This window comes from Parus major, chromosome 9, assembly GCF_001522545.3.
Source record: "Parus major isolate Abel chromosome 9, Parus_major1.1, whole genome shotgun sequence".
Lineage (NCBI taxonomy): Eukaryota > Metazoa > Chordata > Aves > Passeriformes > Paridae > Parus > Parus major.
This window is the reverse complement of record NC_031778.1, coordinates 1138137-1146871: the sequence shown is the minus strand read 5'-3', so window position 1 is coordinate 1146871 and position 8735 is coordinate 1138137. Positions and strand designations below refer to the sequence as shown.

The following is an 8735-nucleotide window of genomic DNA, read 5'->3' as shown; positions in this document are numbered from 1 at the left end:
CTGCTTCAAATGACTCTCTCAAGAGACAATTTTCCATCTGGCTTTGCAGTTATTTTGCATACAAAGAAATTATGGAGAGGCAGTTTTGACACTTTGCTAACATCTACTATCAGAAAATAATAATAATAAAATCTCCTTTTTACCTTGGCTCCTTGATGTGAAAGCCAGATTTCTAAACAAACGTTTGTAACCTTCCTTTTAAATACAAACAGCACTGCTACTTGATGTCACACAGAGCCAAAAGTTCATCCTACTACAGAGCAGTAGCTTCCCAGGGAGCAGTGACCACACAGGGCACTTCCTTCACCTCCACTCAGAGCAAATATTCTGCAAGTTTTCACAGCAGGAAAGCATTTCTCACATGAAAGAGGCTCTAGTCTCTGTGTTAAAACACTAGGAAACCCAAAAAGAAAAAGTATTTTAAGAACCTATCCAGCAACCAAGGAACACAGTTTGAAAGTCATTCTTAAAACACATTATTTTCCTTGCTGATGTTTCTAATTGAATCATACAAAAAGTGCCAAGAAGCACATGAGAATGAGCACAAACAAAACTGTAGACTTCAGGAGACATAGATGAAAGGGTTTTAGCTTGGAGAAACTATTTATTATTATTTTTCTGTTTTATCAGAACAAATGGTAGAATAGGGCCTGTGACCTTTCCTACTTTGAGTCCTACTGCTACTTCTTCTGTCCTTGGGAGGAATTTCCTGGTGTTCATATGCAAACCCCACCAGTGCAGCATTAAATGTGAGGGGGAAGCCAGGGCAGGCACCTAAAATCAATCCAGGAGCAGGGCCTGACAGCTTTGAGCCCTGCTGGTTTGTTCCAGTCTGAGTGGCTGCTCCAGGCTGATGTCCACAGAATCCCATCTTTCTCTAGGAATAATCTCTGCCTCAAAGATCTGAGTGCAATTACCAAAATCAGCACTTTCCACAGCTTCCTTCTGGAACAAGGCAACAGCACCGGGAGATAATATGTAACACGATGTCAAGAATTCCTCTGAACAAAAACATTCCATCCAACAATGGAGAAGGCACAGATTAACCAATACTATAATAAATACAGTCTTCAGCATGACTTCCTATATTCTGCAAGGATTTCCCAGCACCCTCAAACATGCAGCGGACACCTCACTGCCTCAGGCCTGAGAGCTGGAAACAAAAGTGAGTTGGGGCAGCAAACTTGGGGTAAATGAGTTCATTCCCTGAAGCTGGAATTGGAAGATGAACCCCCAATGTGCAAATGGACCAAACTGATAAAAGTGTGAAAACCTGTGACCCATCATCCATTTCTGGGTGCAGTCCCTGGGGAGCTTTGTCTGCCCTAAATGTACCTGAAGGCCCTTCAATAAACAGAACTGCTTTTTATTCCTTTAATTTTGTCTGGCCTCTGTTTTTAGGTAGCCCATAAAGGCATCACACTGACACTCCAGTGAAGGCAGTCAGGAAACCAAAGTCTAATTAGCCCTGTTTAGCTCATTATCCACCTTCACCTCGTGTATGGAGCCTGCAGCACACAGGACACAGATCTGGACCTGGCCCCAGTGCTGAGGCACCAGTGACCCAGCTCAGTTCCAGAGGCCAGAATTCATCTTCATGCTGTTCTCACCTGCTTCCTACATCCCGAGCAGCCTCCCCTAAAGACCCCCTCCTTGCTCTGCTCCTTCCCTGCAGGTGACAAAGGGACTCCAGGCTGCTTGGGGGCACAGCTGGACACTGCCTGCAGTGGTGCAAAGCTGGAGGGGACACTGTGCCAGTTCCTGCCCTCCCTCTGGGGGGTTAAGGGACATGCTTAGCCCAGGTAAAGGACTCAGGCTGCTGAGCAGAGCCAGCCATCCATCTTGCAGTGGCAGCCAGAGGCTGTGGCTGTGGCAGGAGGCACATCTGAGGCTTGGGGACAGTGTGGCATAAACTGCCATGGCCAAGGAGTGCCATCTCCAAAAAGGAAAGCCTGGCCAGGTGTGCTGTAGCCATCACAAGTACAGCTGAGCTGCTCCAGGCCACAGCAACCCTGAGCTGCCCAAAACATTGGCTACGGCTGGGCACTGAAAGGGGCACTTTAATTTGGCTTTACAGGCTGTGGGGCTGCCTGTCTGCACCATGGCACCAGGACAGTGCCCAAGGGGGTGATGTTCTGCCCTGCTGTGCACCTGGGAGACAACTGCTGGCTAAAGTGTGGGGCAGGATGGGCACAGAAAGCCCCAGTTTAAAGACTGGAGTCATAAATAACCAACCCTCAGGTCAGGATTGAAGAGGAGAGAAATGCATCTCTGATTAGGTCTGATTGGTTTGAAAGTTTTTCTCTGCACATGCTCTTCAAAATAAAGCGCTTCTGAATATGCCTTATGTATTCTGGGGGTGAGGGAGGGAAGAGAGGAGGGAAACCAGGTGGAAGAGAAAAATGCTTCAGCTGACAATGACTGAGAGGGAGAGAACTGCACAGCAACATGCAATCCATCTACTGGGCAAGATTCATTATTCACAGCTCAGTCATCTGGTTCTAAATTTTAAATGTCATCTAAAGTGCTTTTTGAATTCATCAGTTTAAAAGATATTTACTAAGAAGCAAAACATTGTGTTATTACTCAGAGGCACCGGGGGCCGTGGGACGACAGGCAGCGTGTCGGGTGGTGGAGCGAGGATCCTGCTCAGCTGGAAACCTCTCATCCTCCATTCCCAGCCACAGCACTGGCTGACCCTTGACTCCATCCCAACAAGGTGCTCTTCCTTTCTGAAAGGTATCTCACAGGTTTCAGACACTGAAAAAGGACCGTGCACCTCGTTTGCTGCCTCTGCACCATCAGTGCCAGAGCCCCCAGTGCCCCGGGACACCCCACACGAACACCCTGACACACAGCGCTGTAAATTGGTGAGCAGATTTTTATATGCACACACAGCACTCTCTTAAGCAACAATAAAATCTCAGCCACAGAATGTGATTAGCAATTAGCAATCAGGCATGAAAGAAGACACAATACTGAGGCCTCCCCCTCACACAAGCCCAGCACAGTGCCCTTAGCATGATCACTCCCACACTGATGTCTTCTGCTCACACAGTCGCTCCTTCACTAGCAAACCCATGCATATCCTCAAGATATTTAAGCTATGTGCTGTGTGGTAATAGCTTTGTAATGTGTTCATCTATCACCAATTTTAAATATCCTTGCTCTGCCCACTGACCCATCTCCGATGTCTCCACTGCTTTACAAACTCTGCTGAGAAGTTTCAGAGAGGCACACTGGGGAAGAAAAAGGAGTGCAGGGAGAGAACCAAAATGAAAACTTCCCAGCCAGACCTTCACAGCCCATGGCCCATGCTCAAGGCCACATGGCTCAGGTGAAATTTGAGCAGACTCAGAGCTGAGATGCCATGCCTAGCTCAAGGAATAGCATCAGTACTTTTGTGGGAATTTCATTATTCCCTTCTCATGTCCATGGAGATTGTCAAATTAGCAAAAAAAATAGCAAAAAGCTTTAAAGTAATCTGGGCATAGTGAGCACCATGTTGGAGAATTGGAATGAACATCCCAGCAATTCCTTCTCTATTTTGTCTGGCTTTCCTGTCTCTACTGAACCCATTTAAAGCACACTGATCCCCACAGACTCTGCATAACCCAAAAACACCAAAGTATTCTGTGGCTGAGTTTAGTTTCTTCCACCCTCTACAGATACAAAATTTTGGCTCTGCTTTGGCTCTGGGTCAGCATAAAAGATCCTTTCAATTTTATTTGAATCACTTCACTCATGGAATAATAGAATTATAGAGATTATAAAGTAATAATCCTCAGCACTTCATGGGATCAAAGCAATATTTAAATATTAAGCAACACTCAGAGAAGACAGATCAGGTATTATTATCCTCATTTTCCAGAGGAAAGAGAGGAAGACATGACTTTAAAGCACAGGACATCTTCCTGGGAGGATTTATGTTGGGAATCATGTGCCCCAGGCCAGCTTGAGGAGTCTGTCCATGCTGAATGCTGTGATGAGAGCCTCAGCCCTGAGCCTGCTCCCTCCTCACCTCCCAGCACTGCTCCTTGGAGCTCTTCCCTGCCAACTGCAGCATTCACCAGTGCTCCTGCCCTGTTCAATAGCAAGTGAAATAATAAATATCAGCATCCCAAAGTCTGCAGTCCCCCTCCCACCCGCTCCCCCAGCCCTGCCAAGCCCAGCTGAGCTCCGTGTGCCCGTGGTCAGGAGCAGATGTGAGCACATCTGCCTGCAGCTGCCAACAGGCAGAGGGGGAGAATGGCCCTCCCCTGGTCCCCCAGGTGACACAGTGACCACAAACATGCTCCAGGGGGGATCTCAGCTGTCCCACTGTCCCCAGGCCCCACGTTTTCCCTGCCAGAGCAAAGCCTTGGTGGCTGGTTTAAGGAGAGCCTGAGGCACTGCCCACACGCTGCTGCTCAGGGCCCTCAGGTGATGCTGCTGAAGTAAACAAGCGATGATCACAAGGAGGAGAGAGAAAATAGAAGCTGGCCATGGTGCAGCACTGTGTTTACTTAAATACCACACTTGAATAAACAAGTTGCAGGAAGCAGAAAGCAGGGACTATCCAATTTTCCACACTGAAGTGCACAAGATCATATGCATTAAGGAAGATAAAGAAATATAGCTGAAAGCCAAATACAGGTTACAGTGCCTGGAGATCATCTTCAGGACATGAAATATTCCTTAAATGATGAAGAAAATAATTCACAAGAATGAGACTCTCCAGTGAATTATGGGACTCCTCTTCCAGTAAGTTAGAAGAAGTACAATTCTAAGATTTAAACACACTCATCCATCACTGATTGTGCTTAAATAGATTTATGGATACACACATATTTTACCATTTTTTATATTTTTATATGTGTGACATTTTAGTTCACCAGTAGGTGATACTGGGACATGAAATGCACCTAAAACTTCCCTCCAGCCCTCATTTATTATAGGCATGGAGAACATTTTTAAGCCCAAGGACCAATACAGCTGACAAAAACATAAAACAAGCTACAAAGGAAGTTTGAAGTTATTGTGTCACTTTGGGGATGGGAGAAAAGAAAGATACTGGCAGATTAACCTTGGAGCCCTATAAAAACTTTCTGTGACCAAATCCAAGCAACAGTCATTTGGAGAAGTTGATATAAGGGACTCCAACTGAGGTACCTAAAATCAACTACCTAACTTTAAAAGCAATATAATTCACTTCAGTGGTGAAAATTCATGTGCACAAAGTTATAAGGTCTTACTAAAGCACATTATAGACTCATGTACTACTTCTTAACTTGGATAAATCCCTGGCCTTTTAACAGTTTGCTCAGATATAAATACACATCAGATGTCCAAATATGCAGTCTTTTGTCCTAAATTGAGTGCACCTTGTCTGCTTTTTTTTTCTAATATTTTTTTCTGATTTGTTTTTTTATCTGATCAAGTGATTATATGTAATATCTAGCTTGCAAGGGAAAGGAAGGGAGGAAGCAAAGCAAGGCTGGATTGGCAGCCTGGCCCCCAGTGCACAGCCATCTGTTGGTACGTGCACCTGCACAGGGAATAACCCACAGTGCACCAGTGGCCAGAGATGGTATTTCACAGATGAGTAAACATCTCAGTGCAGTGATGTTTCTGTAATTTGAGGCTAGGGAATTGGCTGGGCTGGAGAGCCCATGTTAATGTACAAAAGGCTGCCAAGTGACTTTGTGCTCCATTTGAACTTTGTGTTCCCTGTTAAGGCCACGGGTCTGGATTTCACTGCAGCCAGTCTGGCTGAGAAAAGTGGGGCTGTTCTCCCTTCTCTCCTGCTTTGGCCACCTCCCTCACCCCACTGAACTGTGTGGTGCATGATCCATCTCACTGAGCTCCTAGAAAAGCAACTCCCCAAAGTACAGCTGGCATTTTCTCCTGGGTCAGCAAGCTGAGCTGTGTGTGGTCACAGCACTGCTGGGCAGGGCACAGGCAGAGCATGGAGTGGGAGGCTCAGACCTCTCTTCTCCTCCACCTGCTGCAGCCTCCTCCACATCTAATCCAACCTAACAAAGGCCAAATGCCCCAAAGCAGGGAAACCTTTGTGCAGAAATCACACTTCTGGCACACAAATATCAAACCTATTGGCCAGTTACAGAGCACTGAGCACATTTTTTAATATCTGAGTGCTTAAGTTCATAACCTTTGCAAAATTCTTGGGATTTTCTTTCCAGTGCAGGTGGTTTACATCTGGACTCAAATGTGTACTCAGCCAACTGTGGGACTGTGGCCATAGGCTCACAGGCAATTTTACCCCCACACACCCCCCTTAGGAAAAGCTGGCACATCTTCCAATACCCCCCTGCCACCTCCATGCACTTTTCTCACCAAAGAGTTATCCCTAACCCCTGCAAACACACATGCAACTGCCCAGACTGTGCCACCAGACAAATCAGAACCCTGCTTCCATCACTGCTTTCCACTGATAACCTTTATTGCTAGATGTATTCTCAGCTAGAGCTCACAATCACAAGGAGATTTGTTTGGCTGTATCTGTATTGATATTTATGGAGTGTGAGGCACATTCTAAACCAGACCAAATGTATTATTTTATTCTTTATTGAATAGTTACTGGTAATGCAAGTTGTCAGGAGAATACATTGCTGGAAAAAAAAGGGTCTCTTAATGTTAAATCAATGATTCATTTACTCTCTTCATGATTAATTGCAAAGTATTTGGAACTCTAATGACTTGTGTGGATGCAATATCATTTAATCTAAAGGAAAAAAGATCAAATCTGCATGGCGATAGCGATTTCTCTCCTATGTCAGTAAAACAAGGAACTATTTACTTCCACTGCTCCAGGTGCCAGGGAAAGCTGTCAGAATCAATCTGGAAGCCTGGATACCTCAGTATGGGAAATTCAAAACTGTTTTTCTTTTGGGAAGGTGGATCTGTGCCTTTGGTGCTGTACAGGTTAACACATGAGCAAAACAATGAATTGTTTAACACCAATGTGCTGGGCAGAGTGGCCTCCACCTGAAGCATTCCTGATTCAAAGGGAGTCACAGATATTTAGCCAGTTAAAAACCAGATCACAATCCAGCATGTGCCCCCAATAGTTTACAGACTGACATTGAGTTTTGGCACCTTTTAAGTTTAGCTTAAACCTAAATTACAGCTGCTATTGTTCTCCTGTGGATCCTCATTTCCAAGGGCTGGATCAGCCCCAAGTAAAGCACCAGCATGGCCAGATGTGAACTTGTAGTGCCAGGCCACCCTTCCAGATGTGGAGAGACTTCAGAAGAAAATACCAGGGCATGCTTTAGCTGTCCCCATGAGCACACTGACCCCCAGCACTGCTGCCCATCTCTGTCTCTGTACAGGTTTGCTTTGTTTCAGTGTGGGATCCCTGTGAGGTCACCAGGCTGCTGTGGTGTAGCACAGCATCCCCACCCTGCCAAGAGCCACACACAGGGTCATGGAGGAGCACACCTGACTCCCAGCTGGCATCAGAATGGCCACGTGGGAAGGTTTGCTGAGCAGCCCACTGCTCCTGCTGACCTGGTGGGAATTGCAAAGGTGAGTGAGGGCAGTGAGGCCGTGCCCAGCACGCTGCCCTGGGCACTGTGGCAGTGCCAGTGCCAGCCTCTGTCCCTCCTGCTCACAGGAAAAGCCCTGGCCGTGCTTAAGGAGAAGGGGGGAAAGGAGGAAGTTTAAGGGATGCTTAAAGGGCATTTAAACTGGCCTGTCATGCCAATTTAACCCTTAACATGTAAATGAGAAACTAATCCATTGCAGAATCACAGGATCACTGGGTTGGAAGAGACCGCCAAGAACATTGAGTCCAACCCAGCCCTAACACCAAAAACCAGACCATGGCACTGAGTGCCACATCCAGTGGTTTTTAAACATATCCAGGGATGGTGACTCCACCACCTCCCCAGGCAGACCTTTCCAGTACTTTATCACCCTTTCTGTAAAAAACTTTTTCCTAATAGCCAACCTGTATTTCCCTTGGCACAGCTCGAGGCTGTGTCCTCTGGTTCTGTCAGCTGCTGCCTGGAGAAAGAGACCGACCCCCCCTGCCCACAGCCACCTTTCAGGGGGCTGCAGAGAGTGATAAGGTCACTCCTGAGTCTCCTTTTCTCCAGGCTAGACAACCCCAGCTCCCTCAGCCGCTCCTCACAGCGTTCCCAGCCCCTCACCAGGCTGGTTGCCTCCTCTGGATGTGCTCATTGATGTGCTCTGCCCTTCTGCAGTCTGATCACAGCACCATGAATGCAGAGGGGGCTTTGGAATGGAGGGCACACACAGAAAGCAGCCATGAGATGCTGCTCCTTGTTAACAATGGTTTTACCTCCTGACAGATCCTTGGCTGGTCCCCAGGGGCCATGGTGCTCACCAGCAGTGCACATGGTCAGCAACATTTCTGCAGGGAGTGCAGAGCTGGAGAGGTGCTTGGAGATTGGCTCCCCTGCCCTACTCTGGCACCTGAAAAGTTTCTGCCCATCCACCATTTATGTGGCAACACGTGTCCAAGAGGAGACCTTTGCCCATGTGATGTAACATGGAAAAAAATGCTGCTAAAAAATGTAGTACAGGACAAGAAAAGCTGCTTTCAGCAGCAAGCCTCAGTGCAGGGCCAGAGAGAGCAGGGAGAGGACACAGAAAACATCTGGCAAACTGGCAAAGCTTGAGGCTGGGACAAGAGCCTTGGAGCTCCCCTCACATTAAGTATTCGGCTTCTCTCCTTCTGGGATGTCCCTCCAAAACGTGCAGCCCTG

The 8735-nt window shown here is 46.9% G+C and overlaps 1 long non-coding RNA gene across 1 annotated transcript; it reads right to left on the bottom strand.

Moving 5' to 3' along the window:
• Positions 1-3700: 3700 nt before the first annotated feature.
• LOC117244875 lies at positions 3701-8444 on the bottom strand. Its single transcript, XR_004498764.1, has 2 exons — positions 8309-8444; positions 3701-4083 (listed from the first exon to the last, which is right to left on the bottom strand). It is a non-coding gene; the product is annotated as an uncharacterized LOC117244875 (long non-coding RNA).
• Positions 8445-8735: the final 291 nt, after the last annotated feature.